Here is a 16,420-nt window from a genome sequence, read left to right as displayed (position 1 = left end):
ATATAAAACATATTGAGTGTTTCAGGAAGAAATATTTGTTTCTGAATACCAGGCTCTGTGTTCAGCCTAGCAGAAAGGTCTCTTATCTCTCTGGGCTCCCACAGGCTTGTGGAATAAAAGTGAGTTGTGCATCGTTGGTTTGCTGTGGTCTCTGAAACCATATCAAACTGCCTGTGTCATGCTCTTCATTCAACAGATGGAAAATATTGCCTTACAGCTCAGTACCAGGAAGAGAGGCTCATTGGGAGAGGTGAATAGGAGCCAAGAGAGGCGTACAGGCCATGTGCATTCCAGGGAGGGGTTAACGGTCAAGGAAAGTCGAAGTTCACTGAGGCAAGACAGAGAGAAATGGCCAAGCTGCTTTTGTGATTGATGATCAGTAGAATGCAAAGGAAGAAGAGAAAGTCAGCACAAAAAAGACATTTTAGTGTGGAACAAGCATTAATAGTAACTATCACAACTAACTCTGATGATGATTTATAGTGTGGCTCTGGGGCAAATCCACCCATCTGGAGTTGTTCATAACATGCAAACCATGAAATAAAAAATATCAAAAATAAAAAAGTACATTATGACCACAAAAGTTCTTTTGGAATTTTGCTGCTTCTTTCAGTATTATATGTCCTCACTTAATATCTAAAGTCATCCATCTAGATCCACTTGCATGGTGTCATGTGGAATTGCAGTTATAATAATGATTCCCACCATAAATCATCTGATCACTTCTCACTAATTTCAACGTTTGTTGAGCTTGTACTTCCTTCTTAAGCTACCCTTTAATGTGGCTGCTTTTGTATTTTCTGATTTGTCTTTCCTCTCTTAGTATCACAGTTGTTATCAGCATTCCCCAAAACTGTACTGAGAAATGCAGACCTAATGAAATGATTTGCTTGATATCTTACAAATCCAGATGGTGGCAGTCAATAAACATGCTCCACTCCACTGAGGAGAGAACCACAGGCTTTGCACAGGAAGAAGAAATTGTAATTTATTCAGTTCATGGAGATGCATTCCTATTTTTATATGGCCTTCACATTAAAGTGTGCATAGACCATTTTCAGAGCAGAGTGCAAGACAGGTAGCATCAAATTCAAGTGGTTGCCTGAAATTCCTGAGTACCCTAATAGCTCTCAGAACACATATAGGTTTTCTTTTGGTAGAATGACTTTGTTCACATTGAAACCTTTTGTAACAAGGTAGAAGGCAGATGGATAATGAACAGATGATGATGATGATGATGATAGATAGATAGATATAGATAGATACAAAGATAGATAGATGAGAGATAAATAGATAATAGAATATCTTTTCCCTCATAATGCTGTAAGTTAACATTTAGTAAGTGCTTACCATGCATAAGATACTTTAGATTTATATTTAGTTCTCTTCATCTCTATTGAATTCTACAAAGTAGGCTCCTTTCTTGTCTATGTGTTTTTTGAAGTGTCAAAGTCACATGGTCACTAATATGGCAGAGCCAGTGGACCCATTCAAGCAGAGGTCAAAAGCCCATACTTAACTTAACTGCTCTGCTAGGCAGCTTTCATTGGGGGAAACAGCTCAAAGCTATAGAAGCATGATACATAGAAAAAACAAAGTAGAAGTAATAAATCAGGTTTTAGGATGTCTTCACCTTAACTGGAGAACTTTTCTTGCTACCAAGTGCAGAGATTTGCTGAGGCCAACTGTTTTTACCAATGGCAGGCTGTCTCTGCCGTAATCTTGTATCTGCTTCTGTGCCTGAATGTCACACTACAACTCAAATGCAAATTTCTTTACTCTTTTGGTATGTCTATCTAACTCCAGATTATTTTCATATTTTACAAGTGATACCTTCTTTGGCTTTGTGTCATCGATTTAAAAATACAAACAAACTCATATTATTCTGAAATAACCTGAATCTTGCTTTCTGACAAGTAATAGGAGAGAACTGGCTTTTTAAAATGCGTTTAGGAGATAACAATTCACCTGGAGGCAGGCAACCGCAGGGGAGCTAATTCAAAGTTTTGACCCCATCTTGGCCCTTGCTTGGTATCATTTTAATTCTCTCAGTTTTTCTCAGTTGTTCAAAGTGCAGTCTTTCACAACAACCCAGGAAGCAGAAAAAAGAGAAAAGATAGCTTAAGAGTTAGGTATTCAAACCTCAGTGAGTGATATTTCAGAATACTATATAAGAACAACAGTAGTCAATATGCTTCCTACTTAGGCAGATTTTATTTTCTTAATTTTGAAAAATGGAATCCCATGCTTGGAGAGCCAATTTATGAAATGATATCACATTCCAAATATTTTTCATTGATTCACAGGAAACTTCTTTATTAGAAAATAGTATACTGAGTCATGAGTTAGATAAAAAATGATTCCCTATTTTTTCTTAGAAATATTTAACCTGGGAACACTTGGGTATGGTGGTTGATTAAGCATCTGACTCTTGGTTTCAGATCAGGTTGTGATCTCCAGGTTGTGAGATCCAGCCCTGTGTGGTTCTATGGGCTGATGCGGAGTCTGCCTGAGTTTTCCTCTCTCCCTCTCCCTTTGCCCCTTGCCCCTCCCTCTCTCTAAAACAAATAAATATATTTTTTTAAAGAAATATTGAATCTGAAAATCATTACTGTTTCTTTAAATCAGTTTTAACATTAACTTTCAAGTTTTGGAAAAAAGTGTCCATCCATTTGGATGTCTGGATGCAGGAAGAATGTGGGTGAAGCAAGAGAGAAATTCCATGATGTGAATATAGCCCAATATTCCATTTACTAACATTATTCCTTATACCTATTTTTTTGACTGAGAATATCTAACCATCTAATACAACTGTATTAGAATTCTATTTGTTATCTCCTTAAAGAATACAACTGTAAGACTGAAATGGGACAATAAATCTGTTTGTCAAAAATTTGTTGTCTAGATCCCATATGTGTAATACTGGATCTATGATTTTTTCAGAAGAAAAAGAATCAAGCTTTATTGTCTAATGGAGGAAAATACTCAAGAAACACAAAGGAAATAAATCACAGTTTGAAAATGGAGCATATTAAAATTAAGTGTTAATAAATAAGCATTACTTATATTATTGATGAAAAATAATCATATGCTGTCAGGGTGGAACTTACTATGAGACTCAGCTTCTCTTACAAGCAATCCCTTCCTGACTTCCTCTCAGTAATGTACCTCCCTACACAGTTAAACACATATGAACACATGCACACACACACACACACACACACACACATATACACACCTTTGTGTTTAACTATGATTTTCCTCTTTCTGCTCATTTCTGTTTTGAATTACTTATCTTAGAGAACTTTTTAACTAGATAAGTTTAAAATACAAATCATTTGAAAAAGGAAACATATAAATTCATAGTCATAGTAGTAAAGAAGAAATTTTTTAATTTATGGAAAAACTATTTGTAATCTCAAAGGAATGCCAGTTGATTCTTTCACATTTATTGTATATTATAACAGGGTTTTACCTACAATTTTTGACAGAACAGATAAGAGTCTGAGTGAGTGGAGAAAAGTGAGACTGGGGAACTCAGATATAGTCATAGAGATTAGAGGTATTTGATAACATTTTCAGAAGAAAATAAGAGCAAATTCAACAATGATTCTGCCATTTTTGTTTTGTTTTACTTTTTACTTCTCATACTCATACCTTTACCCTTACATATGCTTTTTCTATAATGGCTCCATTCTTTTTACCCCTTGGGGACACACACACACACACATATAATATATATTTATATATGTTTGTATATTTCAAATATACATATATTGCATATATGTACATACATATATATGTAATATACATATATATTATATGTGTGTACATACAGAGGTATATATATGTGTGTGTGTGTGTGTGTATATATATATACATAGGAGTGGGTGTGTATATATAAAATTAGATTAAAAATAAAAATCTGTTTGAAGGGGCACCTGCGGGGCTCAGTCAGTTAAGTATCTTCCTTCAGCTCAAGTCATGATCTCTGGGTCCTGGCATCGAGCTCCCCATTGGGCTTTCTGCTGCATGGGAAGCCTAATGTCCCTTTCTCTCTCCCTCTGCCCTTTCCCACTGCTTGTTTTCTCTCTCTCAAATAAACAAATAAAATCTTTTAAAAAATCAGTTTGAAAATCTAAAAATAGATGCCACATCTAAATAATAGCTAACATGACAAGATCAGGTGATGTATAGAATAGTTAAATCACTATATTATACACCTGAAACTAATATTACACTAGCTAACTAATATTACATGTTAGCAAATGGAATTTAAATAAAAACTTTAAAAAAATAAGAAAGAAATAATAGCTAACAACCAGAGCTTTTCATCTACAATGAAGTTGGTGAGAATTAGAATTACTCTAACTTAGAAACCTTGAGCACCAAGACTGTTACTTACTTTCCTCTATCTCTTGATCTAAAAAAATCAACAGAGAAATAGCTTCAAAGAAAACTACATAATGGGAGGGAAATGAAGGGTCAAATTGCACTAACAAATCAGTAGCAAGACCCACTACCACATTTTATATGATGCAGAGTAATTCTCACATCCTAAATCTCTAGGTCCTCCTCTTCCTTCTGTCAATCTCTTTGCATAGAACAACATTAATAGGTTCTGGTACACAAAATCTGATATTGACAATAGATTCAATACATCTCACCTCTGCTAATGTGAATGTGAAAAGTAAGTAGTTTAGGCAGTTTCTCTGAGTCTTGTCCATATTCTGTGTTAAAATTAGAGTAACCTAGGATTACTGTAAAGATATGTAAAGTCCATGTGACAAAAGCATTGTCTTCTGAGAAAAAAAGCAGACAATAACCAATATAAAATGAAAGCATTGGAGGCAGAAGTGGCTCTTACCACTTCTGATGAAGAGGAAATTACACATGGTAAAATCTTGAAAACAGTAATTAATCTGTAAGAGTACAAGCAAACATTGTTTAATTTAGAAAATGAATGGCTTGAGTTTTCAGTCACATTCTTCTTTGTGTAAATATAATCAGTATCATCTCTGATATCAAAGAACAATAACAATGATATTGTTAGCAAACTTCAGATTCAGAAAAATTAATTAATAAAAATTAATTTAAAATGATTTTTAGATCTAAGAGTCACTATTAAAGAAAATAATGTTGCTGGTGATACATAACTAGGAAGAAAGACAAATTATTTGATAAAACATCAAGATAAAAGAAATTAAAGTGTTACTATTAAATCTACAAGATAGAAAATATTGGCATATTTGATCATATCCATATTATGAACAGCATTCTTTCACTTTTTTTTAAGGGATGAGAGGAAGGACAAGGGAGAGGGAGAGAGAGAATCTTAAGCAGGCTCTATGACTAGTATGGAGCCCAAAGTGGGCCTTTATCTCACAGCCTTGAGATCCTGACCTGAGCTGAAATCAAGAGTTGGATGCTTAATAACTGAACCATCCAGGTACCCCAAGAGCATTCTTTCACTTTTTATGCTATTATGATGGCACTTTGTTTAGATCTGTGGTTTGCAAAGTATGATCTCCAGACCAACAGCATTGGCATCCTTTGGGAATTTATTAGAAATGTCAGTTCCTAGAGCCCACCCGGATCCATCCTGGGGTGGGTATTTTACAAAGTCCTCAAGGTGATCCTCACTCAACGATAATTTAATCCATTGGTTTACATAAAGGCACAAAGGAAATTAAATTATTTTCAAATTGTAAAATTATTATTTTAAAATTGTAAAAGAACACTAAAAAAGAGAAGGTATATTACAACAAAAACTAATTTTGTAAGCATATTTTCCCAAAAAGTTCAAATAAGAATAAAGAGCTACTGTGTTAAATAAAAATGCCACTTTGAAACTAATATTACAGTATATGTTAACTAACTAGAATTTAAATAAAAACTTGAAACATTAAAAAAAGGACATGAACTTTTCCAAACTGTATCACTGAAACATGAAATAATAAACATAAATCATACAATTAGTTGTATGCTATTTTAAAAAATAAGCTAAATTTCCTATAAAAGAAAAGATTTTAAAAGTTAAAGAAAATTCTTTATGTTGATCAGTGTCCCACTTTTATTTTCCATGTTTGCTAAATTTGAAGAGGCAATGCAACAATGAAACAAAGAATGCCAAATAAAATAAAAATTAAGTGGTGAATAATGGACCACTTACAACTTTGGTATCAGTTGGAAAAATCAATTATTTGTTATTCTGCATATGATTGTAGCATTATCTGGTTATTCTTACACAGTAGTAACAGCTGCTAAACAGTAACCATGATATGTACAGAAGCATAAACTCTCCATTTTTTTGTCAATTTGATACCAATATGTTTAAAATAAATGATGAAAGTATCAATTTTAGAAAATAAATAAAAATGCTACCTTAATTTCAGGGCTTTTTGCAATATATATAAAGCACTTTTCCATACATTACCACATATTATTGCCTTGGTAACATGCACAGATTATTTGTCAAAATAAATCCTTATAACACATGAATTTTATAAAGATATTGAACTATAAAAAGTGCTGAATATCAGTAATATAATTTATACCAATTAGTGAAAAATGACCTGCTTATAAGATAAAAATGTGGCAAATATGAAAAAAAATGCATAAAAGGTAATGCTATGTTTCAGGGATGGTCAGGTCTGGGTGGAAGTGTTACTTTTTTTCTGTTCTTTTATTTTTTTTTTCCTACTTTGTATTGGGTGACCTGCAATTACACTCAGGGATATTGTCCAGAGTATAATGTTTTGACAATGGGAAAAAATTATTGTAACTATATTACTAATCTTAGGTGACCTACATCCTTCATAAGGAGAATTCTGAATGAAGCTTTATTGCTTATGAATACTTTGAGTTCCATGGCCTATTCGTTATCCGTAGGAGGTGGGTATTTAATCTGTCAAACATTTGTAAAACACCAAAAGCAGTATGGCCTTTGACCTGGGTCACTAAAATTGTACCCCTTTCTAGTGACTTCTTGATTTCACCCAGCAGGTCTCATACATTTGTACTGTGCCTTATGAAGCATTTAGGCAGAGTATGATCTTTGACTTCTGGCCACCTGTGTCCCATACTTTTTGTGTGAAAGAAATAAATGACAGGCTTGGAGATTAAGTTCAGCTCTCCTTTTTTATTCAGGTGTATTGCCAGCTGAGCTGAATGACCCACGGGTGCCTTAATTTATAATATTTTTTTTTACTGTTATAACTTGTGGCAATGCATGTGTTACTGACAAATTATCTTAACATCCTGCATCACAAACGGGTTCTACTCTGGTAAACAGGCATATCAATCCAATAAAAAAACTAACATATTGCATGCACACATACATATACGTCCTTAATTACTGCATGTGTTTTCCATATTAATGTCATCATCATTGTTTTTAAATCCAGGATCTTTGACATTTTGAAATGATTTCCATGAGCTTACAAGAGGGTTTTTATATATTACTATTCCAGAACCTATCCTGGGGATAACATTTGGAGATTGTGTTGTGAGCAAGTTTCATTTTAACAATTCTGAAAAGTACTATGAGAATCAACAACAAAAGGATCTCACTAATAAAGCATCAAATCTAAATTACTCTTAAGTTTCCTGTCACTCTAACCCACTCTTTCAAAAGATAATTAGGGAATCTCTACTGCATATCAAGAACTGCCGGGCACTATGGAAAATATAAAGATAGGCTTCTTTCTTCTAAGGTTCTGATAAAGGAACTAAGATAGATGCACAAATAACTATAGCATTGGATCAGATTGCCTACTTTCTTAAACAGAGGTGCAAGCAATAGTTTATGAGGGCTGGCTAAGAAAGATGAGAGGAGGCTTCATGGAAAAGGTGGCATTTATCCTGAGACTTGGATGACATATAGGATTTCAACAGATACAGATAAGAGAGAAAACAATCCAACTAGAAGTGAATAGGATGAACCATTAAACAGAGAAAGAAGAGGGCCTGTTAAGGAAATGTCAAGTAGTCCATATTGTATTGATAATAAGACAAGTAAAGAAAAGTAGAGAGACTTAGAAAAACATGGAGGGAGATGGATAAAGGAGGGTAGCTATTAAATGTCATGCTATCTGTGACTTATTTCAGTTGGCATAATATTCTGTAGTCCTACCCACATTGTTGAATCACCAAATTATATATCTGAAACTAATATTACACTGTATGTTAGGTAGCTAGAATTTAAATAAAAACTTAAGAAAATTTAAAAAAATGCATGCTAAGAAATCTTAATTTTAGAGTAATAAGGAGTTGAGTGTCATCAAAGTTTTTTAATCAAAGGACTAATTTTGAGAAGAGATTTTGAAAATAATATTGGACAAATAGAAAAGACCACCATTGGAGTCATATAGAGCCAGTTTCTATTTTCAAATCTTAGACCTCTTAGTGATATGAATAAATATTCTTCTTGTGCTTCATTTCTCTCACTTGGAATAGTTAGGAAGAATTACTTTTCTATCAGGGTTCCTGTGAGAATTTATTGAGGTAATATGTGCAATGCATCCTAACAGAGTATCTGAGCTACAGTAGGTGAACAAAAACTTTACCTCTCTCTGTTGTAAGAAAATAAAGTACAAATATGAACCAAAGTGTTAACAGAATATTCATATTTTACTTTTAATAGAGATTCCTATAAAATATAGTAGGTTTTTAACATAGATTTTATCTACATGTTTATAATACAGACAGTATTTAGCTTCTCTAATCTACCATATCTCATTTTCATATCATGAATGGAAAGTTGAAAGTTACAGTTTAAATTCAAGTCATAATCCTTAATCACATAGACAATGTGCTCCAATATTTTGTTACCCAAGTCAAGTGAATCTGCTCATCAAGTATTTGGCTTTAAGACTATTGGTTTACTTTAGACAACAGACTGTTCTACTTTGGCAAAATTGCATCTTTAATCTTTAAAAAAAAGTGATGCCTGGGTGGTTCAGTGGTTGAGCATCAGCTCAGATCCTGATCCTGGGGTCCTAGAATCAAGTCCTGAATTGGGCTCTCCATAGGGAGCCTGCTTCTTCCTCTGCCTATGTCTCCGCCTCTCTCTCTGTGTCTCTCATGAATAAATAAATAATCTTTAAAAAAAATAAAGACTACCCCTCCCACTCACATATACATAAAAAGATAGTATTTTACATAATCTTTACATATACATATGAAATAGTATGGCCAATTAAATCACTCTGTTAATTTAAGAGATTGTTAAATCAATTTGTTTAGCAAACTATTAAAGCATTTTGTTAATTTGTTATTCAATGTTACAACACAATTCCCAACTCAAATAAGAACAATTTAAATTTAAAACAGGTACACAACTTTTTTTTTTTCTACCTCTTATTTCAAGGAATTAATAAAAAAAAAAATCAAAGTAAGTCATTGTGAATGAATAAATGTCTCCTGTCACAGCATCTGATGTAGGCATCCCATTTAAGGCAACCCTCACCAAAGATGCTCTTTAGTGAGTTGCATTTCCTTTTGAAGATGAAGTCATTAATAAATAATGCGACTTCTGAGACTCCTGATTTGGCTCTGTTTGCAGAGGCCATCCACTCTGTCAGAAAGTGTCATCTCAAGTTTGTTATGGGAAGATGACAGGTGCCAGGATAAAAACAAATGTAAATGAATGAAGCTAATAAAATATGAAACACTTATGTCCTGGATCTTGCCAAACGTGACTTTCAAATTTTGTCTTCTTAAGCCTGTTCCCTATCCATCACCCTTTCTACCATACTCCTTGTGAAGTCTTCTCTTGTGAAGAGCCAAGATTGTCAAGGCCCCAGAGGCTAGAAGCTTGACTGACACAAGACAGCAAAGCAGGGGGTGGAGGCACTGAGCACAGCTGGGGGACTGCAGGGCTGCACACAGGTGATGCATTTTTCCCTCAGGAGTATCATCACTCTGCCTGGGCCCTCAAAGTAATGGCTCTCACATTAGAGCTCTCTGTGCAAGCATTCCTGCATCGTGCAGAGTCTCAGGATTACCTGGTGGGTCTCTGCTTACCCTAAACCAGGCTTCTTTCCAAACTTTTAGTTTGGGATTATTCCTATATTTAAATTTTTCCCCAACTTATTGAAGCATAACTAGCATACAGAAAGCTGTACATATTTAATGGATACGATTTGATGGGTTTAGAGATAAGCCCATACCTATGAAACCATCACCATCATCTATGCCATAAATATATTCATCACCTCCAAAAGTTCCCTCCTGCCACTTTTATTTATTACATTTTTTTAGTGATAGGAACACTTAATATAAAATTCACCACTTATCAAAATTTTGAGTATACTATAGGACATTGTTTACTATAGGCACTATACTCTATAGTAGATATTTAGGACTTATGCATCTTGCATAAATGAAACTGTACCCTTTGGCTAATACCTTCCAGGTCCTCTTCCCCTCAGCCCCTGGTAACCACCATTCCAATCTGTTTCCATCATGTTCACTTAACACGGGTAATTTCTATAAATTTCTATAAATGTGGCAGTATTTGTGTTCATATCTGCTAAAAACTGGGATGAATTTGTTGCTTAAGAAAATCTGTTCATTTCTAAGTGACCAAAATGCCCTTAGAAATTTGCGTCAATGGATTATTATTTTTTTAACTTAAGAAAATAGGTGATGCATCAATTCTCATCAGGGAGAATTTACACAGTATAATCTTGCATCTAAACATATTCTAGAAATATAACAATCCAAATAAGTGTATGGTCATATTTTACTAAAAATAGATTCACAGAGGATATTTTACTGAAAAGAGATGGACAGAGGATTGCCATGGGAGAGGAAGATATATCCAGTCTTGAATTTCCTTCCTTTTACTTATCACCTCCCTTTCTTTGTTCTCCTTCATTTTTAATGATTGAGAATGGGAATTGCTATGAGTATTTGTAAATTTAAATCAGAGGAAACTAGACTAAGTTTGGACAATATCTGGTTTATGTCCCCAATGCAATCTTGACCTCTTAGACACTGGCAATGATTTTCAGTGACACATACACAGAGGCCAGCAATCTAGATAACACTGCAAAATCAAGGAGATGTATGCCCATTACCCAGAAATCATGATTTTACTCCTTGTGTAAGCAATCATGTTGCCCAAACTTGAGAATCACTGGTTTAGTAATCAGGAAAGCAACCTGAAGAGTCAAATAAAGCTAGTGCAGTCCCTTGCTCCGTCACTTGCTGGCTGTGTGATCTTAGGTTAAACTCCTTAAACTCAGTTTCTTTGACTATGAAACAGATTCAGTTCTTGTGGAAATTTCATGAGTCAATACAAAGTGTTTACTATTGAATTCTTAATAAATAATAACTATTCTTATTTAATACTTTCATACTATTTAACCACGACCACTTCATTACTAGTGGATTTGCTAGATAAATAAAAGCTGACAAAGATTTTAAAAATATTATTTTAGACAGACTGTAAGGGTTAGCTTGGAAAATGAGAAAAATAAATAACAATGGCCTCCAACAGACTCGTACAGATTTTTAGCTTGCCAAAATGAAGTAAGCATTTTATTAAATTTTATTGACATTATCTAATGGTTGTACCTACTGTCTTTTTCAAAATGGACATAAAACTCAACAGAGAAGACCAGAATCTACTGCGAGAGTAGCTAATGGGTGGGACAAAAATATGGTTCCACAGTAGGGGAGTGTATCTGTGTATCTCTACTTACTATATACTAACACAGACTTATTGAGAATTAGCTTACCATAAGAAGCAAAGGTTGAAATTTTAAAATGTAATGACTGAAGTCTTCATATTCTCAAATATTAGATTGACCAGTATGATATTGCAAAGAGTTGCTTCCATATGATTCAAACTAATAAATAATGAATGAAAATGGAATGATTGTAAGAATGTTTTTATTAGAATGCACAAATAATTTGTTTACCATATTGAGGGAGAAAATAGATAAACTCTGCTAAACTATCCTCTGTATAAAAAAATACTTCATTGGATAGTAATTTCTGCTTCTATTACTTTTACCTTACAAATAAGAGAGAATTGTGTGGAAACTAGAGAATTTTATTCATGATAATATTTTTACATAGCTTGAGGCATAATGCTGGTTAACGTCTATAATCCTTGGCAAGAAGTACCAGGAAGAGGAAATGTAGGCATTTTTTTCATAAAATAACTTATTCAGTACAAGAAATAGAATTCTGCATCCTTTAGATTAAGCACATTATTAAAGTTGATGTGAAATATATTCAAGAAGACAGCTGACTCAAACTCTGTTTAAGGCAGTGTGGCAGATACCAGGGAAGAGGATAGATTTTGAAATCATACAAAACTAGTCTTTTTTTTTTTTTTTTTTTTACAAAACTAGTCTTATACAGAATTCAGAAGTTTACTTAATTTCTCTGATTCTCATCTTTATCATCAGTAAAATGGGAAACCATGCCTATTTCACATGGTTTTCTGAGGAGAAAAGAAATGCGAACTATGTGAAAATGACCATTACAACACTTACTAACATTCATTATTTATTATAATGGGTATAATGCTAAATGGCTTATATGTGTTACCTCAGCCTTTTATATCACAATAACCCAATGAGGTGACTGCTATTATTTTCCTATTCTACGTATGGGAAAATAGGGACACAGAAGGGCTAAATCTCTTTATCAAGGACAGTAGCCTTTTCAGTGGAGAAATCTTGATATGCTTAGTCCATTGAGCTCTGGAGCCCAAGTTATATTCCAAAAATAGAAAAGAAGATAAAAAAATATGAAGCAACTACTAAATGAACATTTAACAACACATAGGATCTGGAAAATTCAGCGTGATAATCTTCCATTTTGTATGATCTCATTTGTTTCACTTATGAACAAAACTAAAATTTTATTACTTAAAATAGGTATTTGAGCATAAATAAATTGACACCATCACCTAGTTATCAATGGTTTAAAAATTGCCACATTAATACAAGATTGTTAGAAGCATCAACTCCAAACTTTCAATGTAAATCTTTCCTACTCCTATTCCTACTTTTAAAGAAAGTACACAAGAATGCTAAATATTAGTCGAGATAAAGTTATTTTTTAATATTATACCCTATGCCTTTATAGGGAAGGTAGTGTAACTCATCACTAAATTGGACACCAAAATTCCCTTTGTTAATAGAGAGGAAAAGGTAATTATTTATAAAATTAAAAATAATCCCCATTTATTCTCCATTAACATTTTTTTATTAAAGTACATTCTCTTTGGATTTTTTTCAGCTCTATTAAGGGATAATTGACAAAAATTTAGGATATTTAAACTATATAATGTGATGATTTGATATACATATATGTTGTGAAAGGATTCCTAAAAACAAATTGATTAACACATTTATGATCTTACATACTTACCTTTGGGGATAGGGAGGATGAGAACATTTAAACTCTACTCTCTTCAATAAATTTCAATTATACAATTCCAATTATAGTTATCAAGTTGTATGTCAGATCCTCAGACTTGATTCATTTTATAACTGCAAGTTTTTAGCATTTTACCAAGCATTCTCTATTTTTCCCATTCTACTCCCCAGGCCCTTGGCAACCACTTTCTTACTCTGTTTCTAGGAGTTTAATTTTCCCTCTACTTTGTTTATCTCAAAATCCTTTATTGTCATGTAAGACTTCATAAGAAGCAAAAAAATCGACATAATATGAAGGAAAGATGAACTTGATCACTCTTTAGGTATATGCTCTGAGTTTGTATGTTGAATATTAGCCAATGATATATTGAGGCCTTAGAGAGGTAATGAGCATATTTAAAGGAAAATATGAGAAACTGAGGCTGAGAAGGCCCATCGAAGCAAGTTACCACGGCTGCAACATAACATTGCAAATTAATTTGCTAGGATTCTGTATTATACCTCACTCTTCAGTCCCTGGTTCATGGTATGGTATGGTGAAAATACGTCTTTTACCTGTGTCAGAGCCTTCAGATCTGACAGCCATACTCTGGACCTTTATAACTTCATTAAGCTGACAAATGTCACCCAGGAGACATGAGATACAATTCCGGTATACATTGTTCACAAGGGATATCTGGACATTCATAACAAGTGTGCTTTGTTTTTCATAATTATATCCAGACTTATTTTGACTTATATTTGTCATTGATTAGTGTATATTTATGAGAAAGTATATTATATTGATACCACTTATAATCTATTTGTTAAATTATTAAGGCCATAATGAGTAAATAGAACTAACAAAATATCCTATTAATAGTTCACTGTAAAACGAAAAAAGCTGAGAAAATCTTTGCAAAATACCTTAAAATCTATGCTTTTCAAAAAACAAAAAAACTTTTTAGCAAGAATTTTTATCATCTTACTTACAGTAATAGTATGCACCAAATAAATTTCTATGCATTTTTTTTTGCAGTTACAAAGGAGTGTTTCCATGACATGAGGTATAGTTTTGGGTGCCATAGACAATACTTATTGTATTGTAAAAAAATGACACAGTCCAGTGTGGGAGATGGAGCATGATAAAAAGTAATCATTGTCATACCAGTTAGGATTAATTACTTGGAGGAAAGAGATTAAATCCAGATGGGCTCAGGAAAGGCTTCTAAATGGAGATGGTGTTTACACCAGTCTTTAATGGGTGGCCTTCTCTTTTGAGTCACATTCTTACATATATCTGTATCATACATCTGATTAAACATTATTGTATTTTGTAGAAGTTAATATATCTGAACCGTGCTTTTCAGCATCTCCAACTCTGCCTAGTTTAGTCAGCTTCATTTTGTGAGGTAAGCTATATGATGGAATTTCTTTCTTTCTCTTTGCTGACCATATCAATAGATACTCACAGATGGCTCGGGCTTGCCTCTCTGAAAAAACAGTAATATCTTCCATTAAGTGAATATTAAGGGCCACTACCAGTGTCCAATATAAAAAAAACCTCTAGCATCACAACTAAATATTAATTGATATTAATTAATCAATATTAATTGATCAATACTTGTGTTGCAATAATGACAATGTGAATTTTACAATTAAAATTTCATATTTATTGAACTCCTTGAATGAATTGAAAATTTACTTGGTAGTACAAGTTTACATGTGTGTCCTATTCAGTCAGTAGTTAAGATCATAGCACAATTCCTACCATAAGATAGGTACTTGATCATTACCTATCAGATTAATTTAAAAATTAATTACAAGTGCCCAGGGGGTGCAGTCAGTTAAGTGTCTGACTCTTGGTTTTGGCTAAGGTCACGATCTCAGGGTCCTGAGATCAGGCCCCACACTGGGCTCTACATTCAGCTTGGAGTCTGCTTGTCCCTCTCCCTCTGCTCCTCCCCCTGTTCATACTCTCTCTCTCTCTCTCTCTCTCTCTCATAAATAAATAAAATCTTTAAGAAATAAATAAATAAAACTTAATTCCATATTTAGCTAGCCTCTTCTTGGAGCCATTTTCTTTGCACAGCTTGCCATTGTCCAAAGCAGCATGCACAAGAATACAAGACTTTAGTAAAAGGCTCCTCCATTAGTGTCAGTAGACTGATCAGATTTATGGATGAAAGAGATGGAGGTGTCAGCATGATCCCCTATCTTCTGGCTCTAACAAGTCTTAATATTCACTGAAATCCAGAAGAGAGAAGCCAGAATAGGTGGATGGGAAGAGATAAATGTGATCTTGAAAATGTTGAATATGAGATAGTGATAGGCCATGAAAATATGAAATAATTGTCTGGAATGTATGGGAGGATTCATTTAGATATTATCAATAAACTAACGAAAGTTGACCCAGTGGTGGAAACTGAAAATTCTAAAGTATGCAGGGTAAGAAGAAAGCAGATCATCAGTAGATAGCCTGGATTGTCTAACACAGGTAACTGCAGTAAAACATGTTTGTCAGTGTAACTCAGGTTCCACTCTTTTCTTGCAGTTGATTGGCCTTCTGGGATGGGAGTTGGAGGGGCTTCATTTAAGCTGCTGAATTTAATGTCCCTCTCAGCTTGACTAAACTGTAGACAAGCAAACAAAACCACCTGGCTGGAGGCAGCATAGCTCTTGCACTCAAGACCTTCTGGACCTTTCCCTATATACTTCATCTGGCGCTTCATTTGTATCCTTTATAAGAAACTAGTAAGATTTTTTGTAAAAAGTAGAGTCTACCACATCTTGAACTCTCATAACCTATATTAAATATTAAATATATAACCTATATTAAATATCTATGCATATCTTTGCCATTGGACTGCCACATACTTTGATAAATATGTGAGCTTTTGTCCGCATATGCTTTAAACTGTGCTTTTCCTTCAAAAGTCTGGATCTTAGTTTTTATTTAATTCATTCTTGTCTTATTTTCCACATTAAAAAATGCACATATGTACCATAGTAAAGGATTGTGGTGAGGACAAAAATGG

This window comes from Canis lupus, chromosome 22, assembly GCF_011100685.1.
Source record: "Canis lupus familiaris isolate Mischka breed German Shepherd chromosome 22, alternate assembly UU_Cfam_GSD_1.0, whole genome shotgun sequence".
Classification (NCBI taxonomy): domain Eukaryota; kingdom Metazoa; phylum Chordata; class Mammalia; order Carnivora; family Canidae; genus Canis; species Canis lupus.
The sequence above is the reverse complement of the archived record's forward strand: the minus strand, read 5'-3'. Positions refer to the sequence as shown.